The 15,441-nt window shown below is 45.3% G+C and overlaps 1 protein-coding gene across 2 annotated transcripts in view; it reads left to right on the forward strand.

Annotated features, from left to right (window-relative positions):
• Positions 1 to 854: 854 nt before the first annotated feature.
• Positions 855 to 15,441, forward strand: part of trpc5a (transient receptor potential cation channel, subfamily C, member 5a) — a 66,108-nt gene continuing 51,521 nt past the window's right edge. For both annotated transcript variants that reach the window (XM_034568804.1, XM_034568805.1), the window contains exon 1: positions 855 to 1,515. The gene's annotated coding sequence lies outside the window, so the exon portion shown is untranslated. The remainder of the gene's footprint in view (positions 1,516 to 15,441) is intronic.

Raw genomic sequence — 15,441 nt, forward strand, 5'->3', positions numbered from 1 at the left:
GTGTCTGCGTTATGATGGATTATACGTGTTCACATGCACACACACACACACACACACACACACACTCGCCAACACACACGCTAGCAGACACACACATATACACAGACATTCATTATTTCCCTATGTAGCATTTAGCACCACACAGAATGAGTACATGAGGATGTCAGTGTGTTGGGAATACATCAGTGTCCTGTATTTAACTGTACTTTTAGGTTTTTGATAATTCTACACAAGTGTCAACTCACTGCGACGTCACCTGAAATGATGAACTATAACAAAATGTGACGCAGCTCGTGAGAAAGTCTGAATTCCCTTTATGTCTCTTGTTTTTAGGCCTCTGCAGTCTATTAAAACCCTTTAAAGCTGCGTGTTAAGCTGCACTGAACTCAGGATATCCTCCTGAAATTATCTACATGTGAGAACGCAAGTGTCAGAGTCAGTTGCAACAGACATTCTCTGGAGGAGAAACTCCGGAACTCATCCACAGAAATGTATGTCCTACAGCCCCTCAAGAAAATATCAGGTCGTTCTCTCTGTCCCGTTCGAAAAACAGCCTTCGAAAAGACCTCTGCTAGCGGAGATCGTCGTTAGCATGATTCTCGTGTGGCTGCAGAGGGCGCTGTTTCTTCGTGAAAGTCACATAGTGGCGCTTTAAAATTGTCTTTATTGTCTTCATATGTTTTGTTGTCTTTTTAAGCTTCTCCTTTTCTGTTTTATTCTTGTGCTGCATTGGATGTTATGACATGTTTTAAAATGCATCATAATCTACAAATTGATGCAGTGCAATGGCTGCAGAAAAATATGAATTGGCAGGGGGCAGGGGGCTAATTAGTTAAAAGGTTGTGGTCGTCATGTGTACGTGGAGGAGCAGAGGGTGTAAGTGCGTGTGAAGCAGCCGCAGCGTTTTATTTGATTCCTCCTGGATCCAGAACGAGCTGCATGCGGGGGATGCGGCAGTTTTCTCCGCCTGCAGCCTGCTTTCATTTATTCAGTCATTTTATGTGAAATCTATTGTTTTCATCACCTGTAGCTGCAGAACTGAGGGAAACATCTCCTCATCTCCTCATCTCATCTCCTCCTCTGCTCCCGCAGGAGCAGCAGCAGCAGCGGCAGGAGCGGCAGGAGCGGCAGGAGCGGCGGGATGGGCCGCGCGGAGAAGAAGCGGCGTTGGCAGCAGCGTCCAGCCGGCATGAGGAGCACGAGCCGATCCCGCGGAGGAGAGAAGGGCGTGTGAGAAAGAGGAGGAAGAAGAGGAGGAGAAGACAGGAAGAAAGAGGAGGAGGAAATCCCGCGAGAAAAAAAGAGGAGACGGACTGACGGACAGATTCAGAGAGAGAGAGAGAGAGAGAGAGAGAGAGAGAGAGAGAGAGAGAGAGAACCTGCCGCACGTGAGGCGCGCGAGACCTCGGGGAGAAGGGACTAACCGTTAATCTGGAGAAGAACGAATATTTTTCTATTCTTTCTTTTATTTTTCTCATCGCACACACGGAGAGAGAAGGTCTCCGAGAAGAAACGGTAAGAAACAGCCACTGTCTTCCTCTGTTTCCCTGATTAAACCCGCATTAAACCCGCATTAAACCCGCATTAAACAGGATGAATTAACACCTGTGAGCCTCCGTTAATTGATTAATTAACTCTCCTCCCGCTGTTAATCACTGAAGCGTCTGTGTGCGTGTGCGTGTGTGCGGCTGCTGTTACCTGTGACCAACCCTGCAGGTTTATCAATAATAATATTGACAATAATTTAAGATGCGCCATGATGTGTGAATCTGAGTTTACACTGAACACAAGCAGTTCTACTTTACCCACTTTTTGATCCTCACTGGAACCTGTGTGAAGCTCCATCCCCTCACTGGGGCATTAGTATTGTTGTTGTGTTGTTGTTGTGTTGTTTTTGTGTTGTTGTTGTGTTGTGTTACTGTAAGAGCGGCTCCATCCCTCCCACATGTCCGGACTCAATCCCACCTTCATCAGCTGTTTGTTGCGCTTCCACACGCGCACACGAGCTGTCCCGTGTGTACGTTGTTTACCCAGAATCCCGTTTGATTCGGCACACCGGAGACGCACGGTGCGGGTTCACTGTGTGTGTGTGTGTGTGTGTGTGTGTGTGTGTGTGTGTGTGTGTGTGTGTGTGTGTGAACATGAAGCTGTTGTTGCGTTGAAGCCGCTGCGGGTTGTGTATGCGGAGAGAGAGATGCTTTGGGTGACTGGTGGGTGGTTCATGTATCCTGACTCTATAGACTAATGCTGGAAAGAGACTGTGTGTGTGTGTGTGTGTGTGTGTGTGTGTGTGTGTGTGTGTGTGTGTGTGTGTGTGTGTGTGTGTGTGTGTGGAGAGGAGGGCTGCAGAGTTTGTGGGTCCCTGTTGGCTCTCCCCTTTGCGCGTCCGTGCGTCTTGCGTGTGTGTATTTGAGCGTGCGTGAGAGAGGAAGAAACAAAAGCAGAGATGGATGGAGCTGCAGAATGCTTGTGTGTGTCTGTGTGTGTGTTGCCTTGCGTCTATGTGCGCGCATGCACGTAAACGCAGCGCGCGTTCGCAGGCCCAGAGGGTTTTCCCTGCATATTAAACCCTCCACCATGCAGCCCTCCTGAAGTGTTCCCCCTGTTCCACCTGAAGCAGCACAGCCTCCCTCCAAATGTCAGGACAAACATTAAGTTTCTGCTGCAACACGCACACACGCACATCTGGCAGCAGATGAACAGTATTTGTAATCATGCATCTTGAGATTTTCGCTCGTCACTGTGGAAAACATGGACTCGTCAGCAGTTTTTAGAAACATCCAGTTAATGTGAGACAGTGAATCTATTGTCGACCCACAGTTTATCGCACAGGGAGAATTATCATCACAGCCGCTGCAGCTCGGCTCTGTGTTTTTAGGTCAAAACCATTTTCACAACATGGAAAACAATGAATCCTATTGCTGAAACAATGGTTCGATCGATCTGATTGATTCTCCAGTCGACAGAAACTAAATATTTTCTGGTTTGAGTCTTTTTAAATGCCGCTTTCCTCAGTTTTGCATGAGAAAGTCTCAGGTGGGGACTTTCCTCCATCATGTCTCCATCGTGGTTTGGCTCAGGGCTTGTCTGTGAATTCCTAGATCTTGGAGCAACCTGGATGTTGCATTAAAGCCCCGGCAGCCAAACTTCACCGGGCAGCACGTTGCTTTCCAGCCTCGTTCTCCTACCTCAGATGTTTTCTACACATAACACAGCCTCTTCCTCTCGTTCGCTTCATCAACAGCATCCTCACCTATTGTCCCTAAAAACGTTCAAACCCAGAGAAATCGAATCCTCTGGCAGAAAGTTAGAGACATGGGGCCTCATTATAGCCGACCATGAGATTTAAGGTGGTTCCCACAAAGTTTTCATTGCTGTGGAGTAAGTAAATCGACTGTTCACGGGGGGGGCCCCCTCTCAGCTCGGGGCCCCAGTCATTAACCTGCTCTGCCCACCATGTTGAAACGCCCCTGTTTGAAGGTTGTTGTCAGATTTTGTTCCCACCATTTTTGTGTATAACAAGAAGGGTACAAATATCAACTAGATCCGTCAATGTTAAAAATAATAAAGTGGAAGAACAAAATACAACAACCGGTTTGAAAAGATGAAGAAGAGAGCGGACAACAAGTCCTGGCAACGTTTCTGCTGCGAGGACCAATATCCAGCGCTCATCTATATTATCTTTGACACTGAACATCTCCCACGAGAGCACATTCTCTTGTTTTTCATCTGTGTGATGTTTGTCCTGATGGAGCGGATTGCGTAACGGATCACACCTCAGTGATCCGTCCAACTGTTACCGCAGCAGCTGCAGAGATGGATGCATCTGAAATGTGCAGCCGCTGCCAATCTGGCATGGCTCACGGTGTAGGTGTGTGTGTGTGTGTGTGTCCAACTACAACACACGATGCAACATTTCTTGAACAGTCAACAAGAGCTGGAGCAGGAGAAAAGAGGGAAAGATTTAGAAAGAACGGATAAAAGTGATGAAGCTGAGAGGGAGAATAAGAAGTGTTTGTTGAAAGGATTCAGACGGAAGAGAAACGTGGATCGTATCTGAGCTCCACCTCGGAGGAACAGATTAGAAAGTGAAAGTCTCTCATCGGTTTGTGTGTCAGGATGAGAAATGTCAGCTCCGTCAGAACGAGTGTGTGTCTGTACATCCGCCTGTAGTCGTACTGTAAGTCTGCGTCGCTGCTCTGTTGAACATTATCAGCAGATGGCTGCAGCCTCTCGGTTTATCTGAAGTATAGACGTGAGTACGAAGAGCACCTGGAGCCCTGTGTGTGTGTGTGTGTGTGTGTGTGTGTGTGTGTGTGTGTGTGTGTGTGTGTGTGTGTGTGTGTGTGTGTGTGTGTGTGTGTGTGTGTGTGTGTGTGTGTGTGTGTGTGTGTGTGTGTGTGTGTGTGTGTGTGCGTACAAGTCCTTATGCCTATATGACAATATAGGTTGTTTGTCAGAGCCCCACGAAACGACCCTTCTAACAGGTTCAGATCTTCCGCCACATGCGAAACATCTGGTTTGTTCTTATGTAAAAAACACATTTACATTCCGTTTTTCTCATCAGATTTTCTTGTCATTGTCTGGAAAATATGTTAAATACACATCTTCCTCATAAAACACTGCAAACTTTTGTATAAGCTCTGGACGTCAGGTTGTGTTTAAACACGTCACTTTCTGGCACTAAGGCTTGAAGTCAAGTGAGTTAAACCAACTGGTAAAGTTTTTATTAGGTTTAAGCTAAAGAATTAGTAACTTAAATTTAGGCAAAAAAACGATTTGGTTAAGGTTAAGCAAGAGAACTAGTTGAAAGTTAAAACTATAAAACTAGTTGCTTAATATGAAGGGTCAAAACTAGTTTGACTTAGGTTAAGGCAACAACACGAGTTGGTTTCATTTTGCTCAGGTTTTAGCAGCAAAGATTAAGCTACAATCGTAGTTCGCTAAGTTTAGGCAACGAAATACTTAGAAAGACTAACCAATGAGTGACGTCATGGTGACGGATGGTACTGCAGCGCTGCCACACGATTGGCTGATTGAATTGCGTGAATAAGCAGGTGTTCCTAATAAAGTGCTCACTGGGTGGACAGAGAACTCGTTCATGTGGAACCAGGAGCTGGTTTTTCGGCTCCTGACAGAGAACGTTTTTTTTCACTTTTGTTGCTCGGCTCTGACCCGTGTGGGCGAGATTTAACAAAAAAAAACCTCTCTCTCTCTCTCTCCTCTCTCCTCTCTCTCTCTCCATCCCTCCCCCCTTCCTCTCTCCCTCTTTCTTCCTCCTCCACTCTTTTTTTATTATCTTCCACACAGATAGATGGAGAGCGATGTGCTCGGCCTGTGATTGTTTTGTGCAGCAGAGTGAAACACAGGCCGTGTGTTTATCCCACTGTGGACTCTGTCTTCTCCTCCATCTTCTTCATTCTCCATCCTTCTCTTTTTCGTATTTTCCCTCCGTCCTTCCCCTCCTCTGCTCCTTCGTTCTCTCCTTGACGCTCAAGCCGTGACGTCGAGTCTCGGCGTTCACGCACAACCTCCGTTTCTTTCCTCTCGTCTCCCTCTGCTTGTTTTCCATCATAGTGACGTCTGATTCCTCCCTCCCTCCTCCCTCCTCCTCCTTTCCTTACCTCTTCTTCCTTTCTTCTTTCTCTTTTCATTCTCTACCTTTTTTCCCTCCTCCTCCTTCTTTTCTCACCCCTTGCCTCCCTACTTTCTCACCTCTTTTGACCACTTTCATACACCCCTCATTCTTCACCTCTCCTCGTGTCCTTGTCACATCTCCCCTCCTTCCTTTTTCCTCTCTCTCATTTCCTCCCATGCTTCTATTATTTCCTCTCCTATTCTCATCTCTCCTCTCCTTGACTTTCTTCTTGTTTCCTCTCCTCTCCTTTCTTCTTGTTTCCTCTCCTCTTGCTCTCATTGCCTCTCATTCCCTTTCTTCCCCTCATTTCCTCTCCGCTCTTCCTCCTTTCTTCTTCCTCTACCTATCTACGATAATAAGAGTCACAATGACCCCCTTAGGAGGCAATTGAAAAGCGAATGATTGCAGCTGATACCACGATAGATTACCGCACGCATGCACACACACACACACACACACACACACACACACACACACACACACACACACACACACACATATCACAAACTTGACAAACACTGATGTATTCTGTAGTTAGAGGCAGCACTACTGCACTCTGCACACACACACACACACACACACACACACACACACACACACACACACACGATGGTCATTTACTGGAAATGGAGTCATACAATGTAACCGTCACTGCCCACATTCTTCCACGCCTCCTTTACGTTGGCGTGGCTGTTAAGGAATACATCCACTAGAGGGCAGCGATGTCGGAGGAGCTATTAGCTACATTTATCTCACTTTGAGGCTCTATGTTTTTAGAAATGTTCATTTTAATAGCAGTCGTTGCACATTTTGTCACATGTTGTGTGTCGTCTTCAGGTTTGACTGATCACTCGTCTCTACATACTGTTTTTATCACCCGCTCATTGAAAACGACTTATATAAAACCTCAGCGTCCAACATCCAGGAGCTGCTGCTAAGAGTGACCTCAAGTGTCACTCCACTTCCTGTGAAGGGAACTGATGATCTAATGTCCCCCCCCCCCCCCCCCCCCCCCACACAACCCAATGCCCTGTGTTTTATCTAACATTGATTAGTCACATTTTTTATGGATGGATTTTATGGTTTTGTGGATACCTCAGAGGTTTTCATTACTGCAAATGGACTTAATCAACATCTTTAATCAATCTTCACAGAAACCTGCAGTTTAGTGCACGTGCTCGTGTACACATGCACTCATTGAGGCACAGGTTTTATTTCCATATCTGAAACTCGTCAGGTTGTGTTCAACATCTGGTTCCTGTTGCTGTTGAGTTCAATCATGGGTCAGTGGTGAATAAAACGCAGCTTAACGCTGGACTGATGCTCGTGGTCGACAGTTGTTGTTCTCGGGGCTGTGACACGACTACCGACATTTCTAACCCGTCACACAGCGGCGTCAAATTAAAACTGTCAAACGGCATCAGCTATGGCTCCCTGAATGTTTCGAGATGGCAGAGGAACAGCAGACAGTCGGATTTGTCTGTTCACGGGCAATCACTTCATTTTAATTGACTTGTTCTCGTTTATTTAAACTGCTACTGTGGGCGGTTACAGTGGGAATTGAACCTGCACCCCAGGCCGAGCAGTGCCTTCCGCTGAGCCAACTGTACGAGGTAATGTGAAGTGATAACAGACGCAGAGGAGCTGATACAAGCTGAGAGTTCAAGGAGGGATTCTTCTATCAGATCCATCACTGTCACACTAATCGCACGCACACACACACACACACACACACACACACACACACACACACACACACACACACACACACACACCTGTAATGAAGGGGTGTAATGTCAAATTGTCTGGAGAATGCTGTCTAGACATGTGATGTGCAGTCTATGACCTTTGCAGCTTAGTCGTGTGTGTGTGTGTGTGTGTGTGTGTGTGTGTGTGTGTGTGTGTGTGTGTGTGTGTGTGTGTGTGTGTGTGTGTGTGTGTGTGTGTGTGTGTGTGTGTGTTCATGTCTGCGTGATTAAAACATACATGTGAGCATCTGTGGCTGTTTTCTACACGTGTGAGTTTGTATCTGTGTTTGTTCACAGGCTTGTGAATATGTCAGTGTCCCCCTCTTCCTCGGGTCATGCATGGAAATGGTTTTTTTTGAGTCATCCTGCTGATAAACATACAAAAAGATGGAAATCAAACCCTAATCTCCTCGGTGCAGATTGAATGGGTTAAGTCCTTCATAACAGAGGAGGAGGCTCGTCTTGAATATACAGTAGAAGCAGAGCTCCACCTGTTTCCAGCACAGTGGTGATGTATTAAAACAAACACCTCAGCCTTGTGCAGAATCGACCTTGGGTGCAGCAGAAACTCTCCGTCACAATAACAATAATAACCGTGGGAAAGGTCACCACGTTCTCCCACACGAGACCTCGACCGACTCCAGCTCGACATGTTTAAACCTCATAACACAACATGTCCATCCAGGACAAACCGGCCGCAGGACGACGAGCGTCTCATTGTCGGAACAAAGCAATTTATTTTGTTCTTAATCCACAGGAGAGAGACGGCAGTCGTCCATAATTTGACAAACAATGAGCGCGGGGCCATTACAAAATCACAGCAATTACTTCTGGAGATAATGGGCTGATGTGTGGAGGACAGAGGCAGCACACGTCGCTTCTCTTTCTCTGTGCACGTGTGTGTGTGTGTGTGTGTGTGTGTGTGTGTGTGTGTGTGTGTGTGTGTGTGTGTGTGTGTGTGTGTGTGTGTGTGTGTGTCACTTTCTGCGAAACATGTTATCAGGAGTGACTGATGCCTCTGCTCGCCTCTCGAATGCCAACAACACCGTGGAGTAATAAACGCGGTCGGCTCAGATTTTAACACACCATCAATCAGAGAGAAGCCAGAAAGAGTGAGATGTGCTGAAGGAGATTAAACATGAGACACAACGTCCACACGAAGGTGGATGATAGGGTCAGGAAACTATAAATCTGCAGAAGTTTTTGAATTCAATAAATCATCTTTAGCTTTATTTGTTTCCAGTGTCATCCTTGACCTCAAATATTACCGTCATCCCTGTTTAGGAGAAATTACCTTCATATATCTGTGGTTCGTTTCAGTTGAGGTCTTTTCAAACTAAAACGATCTCAAGCGTCTCAAATCGCTGCAGAATGTCCTGTGTTAAACCTCAGTCTTTACACAAGTGGAGAAACGAGACTATTTTACTGAAGAATAAACGAATGAAATCCTTTCATCGAGTCGGTGCCTCTGAGATCTGGTATTTACAACCAACTTCTGCTTTTAGTTTGGGAACCGACATCGAGCTAAAACTGAAGAGATGAGACACGTCTGTAGATTTACAGTCGGAGACCAGAGGATGAAAAGAGGGAGGGAGAGAGAGAAGGGTTCAGGTGAGGACAGGGATAGAAGGAGGTGACCCCCACATGAAAAATTAGGCAGGTTGAAAATTAAAGTGAAACGATGCAGCTAGGGGGGGGATTTATGGGTGAGGACGGGTCTGAAATACAGATGTGGAGCGAGAGAGAAGAGAGAGAGACGCTTCCTCCCTGTTTTACCTGAAAGCCTTAAAGTAAGTTAGGTGTTTGACCCTGGTCCAAGGTGCCGCATGTTGTTTATGCTGCTGTCGGAGCGTCAGTCGTCCTTCCAGTAAACCTCATGTGCCCTGAGATCAGGACAGTTGGTTTATGAGGACTTTAGAAAAGAAGAAGGTCACAGGTTTCATTCCTGTTTCCCTGTTTCCTTGAGCAAACTTCCCATTCATCGAATTTTACTCTTCTTCTCTTTTCTTTACAATCAAAAAAGAATAAAAACCTGATTTTATCTCTGATTCATGTTGATGATATTTAATTTAACGTAAATTCCCAGGATCTGTCCTCATCATATCCAGATGAAGTTTTCTTTAGAAGTTTGTGTTAAAGTCTTGAGCTGCCACAGAAAAAAAATCTTGATTTCTACATTATTATTAAACACTTTATAGGCTCATTAGATCTGATTTGATTATAATTGTTCCTGTGTCCTTGAGCAAGGCACTTAAACCCAGTGTATGTCCGTATCGACGTGACGTTAATTAGTTGTGAGCGGCGGCTGCGTTGAGCTCATCGAGCGTCTCCCTGAGATAATGAAGGTTAAGAAAGCAAAGTGAGGGATGGCGCTCATTAGGATGTGGCTCCAGCATCCAGGTCTCACATGTCGTGGCGTTTAAAAGGGGATTCGCCACTGATCGATAACCTGCAGCGATCGGAAACCGGCATTTAATTCAACTCCGTCTTCAGGTCTGAGGAGGACGTATCCCAGTTAGTGGGAAATCTTCTTTGTGGCCTCTGTTGTCTTCCAGTGACGTTGAGGAGACTTACACCGACTTCACGCCAGCGCAGGAGATTTAGAGACGTAACGCTGCCGCATAATAACCACTGAGAGGCTGGAGTTTGTTATAAATCTTTATTCATCCCATCATCTGCCTGCTCAGCCCCAGCGCTGGCTGCTTCGTATCCAGACACGGAATCGGGCTGTGAGCCGCTCGACAGGTTGTCACTCAGTCTTTTGTCCCAGTGGCTCATGGGAAACAGATGTAAACACACTGTGTTGTCGCTCCCCGAAGATGAGATTTTACAATAATACACTCGGCTCCTTCAACACACACAGCGACGACTGGGGAGGATTTTTATCTTTGTTTAAAGTTAAGATGAGTTAACGTCCTGAAATATTATTTTTACATCAGCGTTTGTTTCTCCCTCTCAGCAGGATAACACAGAAACCACTTGAAGGGGTTTCCATGTAACTCGGTGGAAGGATGTGGTGTCAAGGAAGAACTTTATTTCAAATTAAGGATTTGTTTTCACTGTCTTTCACATTTGTGAAAATGAACAGGCTCGTAGCTGGGTAAGAAAATCCAGGGTTAACCGAGACAGCTGAGTCTTGGCTTCATTCCCTCCTGAACCGTCACGGCTTTCTTCTAGAAGAGGATTGTTGGTGTTTGATAGAGAATTTAACAAACTGCAGATGTGAAGCAAAACAAATCCCACAGATGTGAGGAATGTGGATCAATCATTGAAACGTTCCTGAAGCAGCAGCTGCAGTCGTCTTTCCTGCCGCTCTCCGTCTCAGCACTTCTCATCTCCTCGCCTGCCGCATTGTCTTTTCTTCTTCTCACCCGTCTTCTCACCTCTGCTCAGAGTGTGTGTGTGTGTGTGTGTGTGTGTGTGTGTGTCTGTGTGTGTGTGTGTCCCAACATGCCCTGTCTCATAATTTCCCATCTCCCTCGCTATAAATCCCCCCCTCGCTCCTCCTCCCCCCCCTGTGCCGTCGTCTCTGCTGCCTCTCCTCCTGGTCGTCCGCAGCCTGCAAATAGGATTAAAAATTAACACTGAGTGTGTGTTTGTGTGTGTCTGTGTGTGTGTATGAGGGGAGAACAGGGGGAGGTTGGGCTGCTCAACCCATTGTTGTTCCCCACATTTACCAGTCGGTCGTAGCACAGTTTACCACCTGACTATTTTTAACTTTTGGGAAGGTGACGGTCAAATTCTGTCCTGAGTCGTGACATCTTTCCATCTCTTTACTCTTCTTATCGCAGCAGTGAACGATGCCTGGTGTGAAACAGATGCTTTACCTTTCACTTTCAAAAAAATAATCTGAAGGAATCAAAGGAGGAAATAAGAGCTCGCATCCAGAACTGTGTGTGTGTGTGCGTGTGCGTGTGCGCGTGTGCCAAATGTCAGAATAATGCTTGCGTGATATAAATTGTTCTCATGACTGAAAACTCTTTACATGCATATTTTACATACCTGCACATCGGCAGTAGATGCTCATTGTTATTTCATTCTTTCTTTCACACGTGCACACACCTACAGTCGAGTTTACCCTACGACTAAAGAATGGAAACATGCTGCACAGGAGCTCTCTCGTCCGACTTCCGTCAAACCAGCGATTGTTTTAAACTCAGTGACGATCTCCTGATGGAGGCCGTCTCCGCAGCGTCAGAGGGAACATGGTCGCAGCGGGGGTCCTGGCACGCCGACAGGGTGTTAACACAGCCGCTGGGCCCGCGAGGCTCTGCTCTACATCTCAGTCGTTTAGCCGACAGACGGATCCACACAGAGTCGGCGGAGCCTCGATACTGGAAACTGAACAGGGACGTCAGACGCTGCAGCGACAAACTTTAAGACCTGGAAAACAGTTTTCTTCTTTTTAATACTATAAACAAAGAATAACAAATGGGGCCCTGACATCGTCTGTATATTAAACTGGGCTTAGACACATCACGGTTTCTCAGAGGCCGAGGTGACGCCTTTAATGTCGTGATTTTGATATAAATATATATATATATCCAATGTCAGGCAGATTTTTTTCTGAAGAACAGAACAATGCTTATAAGAAGAAATATAGGGCAAAAGAAATAGAAGTTATTAATAATAAAATATGCAAAAATAAAATATGAATACTTAGTATGAAGACATAAGAACAAAGAAATAATATGCAATATATGAAATAGTCTTTTTAACTTGATTTAGTACCTCGCTTGACGCCCTGATTTGTATTGATTTCACTGTGGACTTTATCTTTGATTATTGATAAGTTATTTAAATGTATTGAATTATAGAAAAACACTACTGCCAACATTTCAATCAGGATTTCTGTTCATTCTCTGCCTCTGAAACTGTATCGGACCGAACAGACTCAGCACAATAACAACATGGAAACGTCCCAGCTGCTGATGGACGTCATGAGGAAGCTGCTACGTTTTAATGCTCCTGCAGGTTTTTAAGATCCTAACGTAACTGTTGTCTTTGTTGTTATTCTCAGTGTCTCCTCGTGAGATAGGTCTGAGGTAATCGCTGAGGTCGGTGATTTGATTCTGCTGATGCGCGTCAATATTTTTAGCTTGTGTGGAAAAGAAAACCAATTGAAAAGCAGTGGAAACTCTCCTATTGGACTTGAAGCAGCTGCTGTATTCTCCATTGTTTCTCTGTAGCTCTTGGCACCGGGTCGCGCTGCAATGACTCTCCTCTTTATTGATTATTTTATATTCTGTTTGAGTACTTTTTTACCGTTGTGTTCCTGAATCCTATTACCGCAGCTCCCACGACAACCCAGTTATTCTTCGGGGATCAATAAAGTTTCATCCAATCTCATCTGAGTAGAGATGCTGTTCTGACCGCGCAGCCTTTGTAAGCAAGACACCGGTTTTCACAACTCAGCAGCCGAGGTACACGGCAGATGTTGATGTGGACGGGATTTAAATTCTATCAGAACCTCAAAGTTACGATATAAAATAAGAAACTGCATTAAAATGTGAGGCAGCTCCAGAGAAAGAATGAATTCACTTTGGTTTTAGGCCCCAAAAGTCTGTTGGAAAACTTAATATCAGTCGATTTCACCACAGTTTGCTGCATTTTTAGTAATTTTCACATGAATTAAAGGAAACCTGGACACAACATGTTGTTGCTTTCAGACCTGAACGCAAATCTCCAACCGTACATAGTTTGTAATTAAAGCTGATCCTTCGTAATTTCTTTATTTCTTATAAAATGACACAAACACCTTCAGGCTTTTCTGTCTTTGATTCACTAATATTCGTGGTGATGGTTCTTTAACCATTTTTTATTCTTTCAGGTGTGAAGTTGAAATGAAAATGTTATTTGTGCCTCGACTTTATTTGAACTCGATTTTGAAGCGGCACAACTTCTGAAAGAAAGCTTCTTTTTTTTTATCCAAGCTCGACATGAAGCCAAACGGTGTCGTCCTCCAGGTGAAGTGGTTTCACAAAACGTTTCTGTGGCGGAGGAATCACTTATGTGTTCTTTTGAAAGCCAGCCCGTCAGTAACCACCGCGCGTCCTTGAATAACAACCTGCTCATTCACAGCGAGCATGGACTAAATATCTGTGTCTGAGCAGCCGACGGGAGGAATCTCACTCACATTCTGTGATAAACATCCGAGCTGTTAATCTCTGTCGGGGCCTCGTTGAATCCTGCAGCAGCCGCATGAGGAAGTTAATGTTACGATTTATTCAACCATTCGGCTGTGATTGGTCGAGCCGTCCACAAACAGGCTAATTACTATGTAAATCAATACTATGGACCCATTAGCTCAAGGAAAATGACAATAAAAAGTAAAATTACTTATAAAAGGGCAGAGTGGCCCCATGAAGTCAGTAAAGTCAGTAAGAGCATCGTATTTCACAATAAGAGCTCATGGTTATCTCCTAAATGTGAACAAAGAATGAAGTTGAAACTAGAATGACCATCTTCGTCTTCTACGTGTACGGCTCCTCTTCTTCATGTGTTCTCACATACAGAACCTCCAGAACATTTCAGGAACATGGACTTCAGTGCAGGTCTGAAAACAGCTGTAGTGTCGTTTCAATCATGGTATAGAAGTTGAAGAGCGCTTCAAAACCCTCTTCACTTTTTTCTTTTAGGGATCAGTCGTTGGGGTTTGAACTCCAGTTGATCAGTTCTTTTCTCTCGTTCTCCTCTCGTGGCAGATTTCGTGACTTAATGGAGGAGATCACGGAGAGACAATGTCCCAACGTGGAGACGGAATGTGCTCGGCGTCAGGCTTTGATCAGACGCTCGGCTCAATTTTGATGACACCTCACCCTTGTAGGAGTGCTTTAGTAAGCAGCTGCTCGTTGCAGTCTATCACAGCGAGCCGCAGAGTGCTCTGACATTTCATTTAACCGTCGGGAAAATCAATATCGCATAAAAAAGGCCTCCTTAACTCCTTTACAATTGAATGTCTTAAAGCCCATAGAGACGCCTCCTGTGTGTGTAGATACAAACCACCTCCTGCACATGGAACAGTAAGAGAGCAGGTTCTCATGATGTGATATTTACCACAAGGCAGGTGTTTTATTTCCAGCCGACGTCGAAGCTAAACAAAGCGTTCCTTCGTGTTTTGAAGGTGAAGCGTTGGATAAACTGAAAACAGAGAAGATAGCAGCTCCAGTCACTGAGCAGCAACAGTGAGGGTCTGCCATCGATGAGCTCATAGGAAAACTGTGAGGATGAGAAAGAAGTGAAGAAGTGAACAACCAAAGAGAAGAGACGTCATGGGAACTGCCAATGAAGTCTGACAATGAATCCTTCCCCTGTGATAAACTGTCCTCAGATCAGCGCACGTCATCGGCGATATGAAATATTGTTCCACCGCTTGTCTGAAGCGTTTCTAGTGATAAAATGTTCAAATCAATGGCCGCGATGATTAAAAAGCCACAGATCAGTTACTCTGCTTAATGAGCCCTCTGAATGTCAAACGCTCTCAATCCCCCCCGCTTTTCAATTTCCAAGGACGTCGCTCGCTCGGACACAAGTCGGCTGTCGTTTTTAATTAAAACCTGTGAAATGTGTCTGTCATGGCTGCTGAAGACGCTGTCGACATGTGATCAGTCACAGTTGATCACTGACCTGCTTTTCATTCGGAAAAAACACTTTTTTAACACTTATTACACCTTCAATGCGTTTTTATCTAGTTTTATAGGTCATAATCCATGCCTCATCCATGTTAGCAGATGGGACCTGGCTCTGGTGGTTGGTGTGTGACGTATGCGGTAAAGCAGGTCGTAATATTACAGGACAGGGTTGCATTGTGCAGTCCCAGACCTGCAGGGGGCGCTGTGACGATGACTGATGGTCTACAAACACTCGATCAGAATTGATCTCAGCTCGTCCGTGGTAAAGATTGAGAGTCCGACCTAAAACTCTTCCTCCGCTCTCACATGAAACAAGCCACACGAGCTTCTTCCCCCACCTGCAGTGTAATGTGGCCCCAGCGTCTGTGCGGAGGCTGCTGCTCATTTCCCGTCCTGATTGCGTTGTATTGATATTTCACCCTCT

Source organism: Hippoglossus hippoglossus, chromosome 18, assembly GCF_009819705.1.
Source record: "Hippoglossus hippoglossus isolate fHipHip1 chromosome 18, fHipHip1.pri, whole genome shotgun sequence".
Classification (NCBI taxonomy): domain Eukaryota; kingdom Metazoa; phylum Chordata; class Actinopteri; order Pleuronectiformes; family Pleuronectidae; genus Hippoglossus; species Hippoglossus hippoglossus.